Raw genomic sequence first — 2172 nt, forward strand, 5'->3', positions numbered from 1 at the left:
TTTAGATTTGCTCTAAAGAAGAACATACACAAAGTTGACAAATTAAAATGGAAACCTAATGAATATCTAAACTTGGCGCACAGTTTATTATATCAGCAAGTTTACACGAAAGACATTTTGCATTGGTGAATGGGAGAGGGTAACTGGTAAGTGCTTACTAATATTTTGGAGTAACAAAGCGTTGGACAATCTTTTTTTAATAGTTCAATGCACTTCTAAAAATTTAAGAAAAGATCCTCGTTCAAAACTTTATCTTTAAGGTTTTTTTTTCCTGAAAAATTGTTGCGCAGTTCTTTGAAAAAGTTTATATGGCCAAAAGGTGAGATCGGTGTAAATGGCCAAAGGTTTATACGAGAGCCTCGATCTGAAGAAGTTGTTTCCACTTACTTGCCTATTGTGTTATTCCTATACCATATATATCATACTTAGTCAACACTTTTCTTGTATTCTTATGAATCAAGAGATTTCTACTATTGTCACATGTTACATGTTACACAAAGAAAAATGAGTCCTGAGGTTACGTGACGTTGAATGAAAAAAACCTAAGAGTTGAGAGGACCCAAAATCATGTCGGGGGATAGGGGAAGTGCATGGAGGTGTTACTTGTGAGATGTGTTCCCACACTCTCAAACTAACCAAATCACGAATTCCGAATTTAAGTTCTATAGGTTCTAATATTTAAGGTTTTTAGCATTGAACTTATTATATTTCTAAAATTATAGGTTCATATCTACTGCTTATTACAATCTTAGAGAGTTTCTATGTACCACACCAAAAATACGGAGTTCGAATCAGGGGCGGAGCCAGTGATTACGGGTTTGGTGAACATCAGTAGCTTTGGTTCAAACATTAATATATTCTCTTGAACAATTTATTAATTATTTAAAATGCTTATAATTCCAAACTCATAAATTTAAAATTCTAACTCCGCCTCTGATTCAGATATATGAACCCGACACCTTGCTCTAGGTCGCTAAACTGAAAGAGGAGGATGAAGGTTCAATTTTGCAATGCTGGAAAGAAGTAAAGAGGTGAATTTTGCAGTGCCGCTGCCGCCCCACACTTGATTGTTGGCAGTACGTGTCACCATCTCTTTCTCCTTCCCAATTCTAATCAATCAGGAATCAGGATCCACACAAAAAAGTTACTTTTAAACATATTATTTTCTACCCACAGAATACATCGTCTTAATTAATTTTGTGTTATAAATAATTTTACAAAATTCCACCGTAAGAATAAAAAAAAATCTATTCTTCGTCCACACACAAAGTTACTTTTACTTTATTATTTTTCTCTTGTGGACTTAAGGAAATAGTATTCTACCCATGGGCATAAAAATTTAAAAAGAAAAGACAAAACAAAAAATTCCTCTATTTATTCCTAATATTATGGAACAAACACTTCTCATTATGATTTTAGAAAGTATAAAAGTTTTAATTTGTTGAGCTGTGTAGGGGTTGGGTTGGATTAATTGTTACCGAGCCACCGAATCTAGTGACAAATATTAGGGTCCACGATAAATCATTGATGGGAGAGTGTGACCATCTAAACCAAATATAAAAGGAATTGCACTTTACTTTCATCAATTTTTAGTTAAAATCTTTAATTGGTCGTCAAAGGGACATCAATTAATTTAACTACTAAATTAGAGTAGTTTTTAGGTGAAGTAAGCACATTGGGCCCTCTTTCCGACCTTTCTATTTCCTCCACACATTTCGTAGTTGATTATATCTCTTTCTTCGTTATCGACACATTTTATATTTCCCCTTTGGCAACTATAGTATGTCCATTTGTAAATTTTATATTCTTCAAGAAATGAAGTTTCCTATTAAGGAAAGGTAATCTAATTAGAAGTTCTTAGAGGAGTTTAGATTAAATGTCATGTCTCACCTTTTTGGCACGCATCTCTCTTAGTTGTATCATAATTGCTTTATTCTGCAGTATTATAAATGTACTTCTATAGTTTGAAGTAAAAGGCTTTATAAACTGTGTGCACAATTTTTTTTAACATTACCTTATTGTTAAATATGTTGTACACGTTCGAACATTATTGTGGTCCAAAACCACATGCAAAAAATGCACATTGAAAACGATACTACGAACAAAATGAATAATGATATCATAATACAAGAGGAGGGTCTTATGTTATTGTCGGATCTCATTCCGGGTCAC

Source organism: Nicotiana attenuata, unplaced genomic scaffold (assembly GCF_001879085.1).
Source record: "Nicotiana attenuata strain UT unplaced genomic scaffold, NIATTr2, whole genome shotgun sequence".
NCBI lineage: Eukaryota > Viridiplantae > Streptophyta > Magnoliopsida > Solanales > Solanaceae > Nicotiana > Nicotiana attenuata.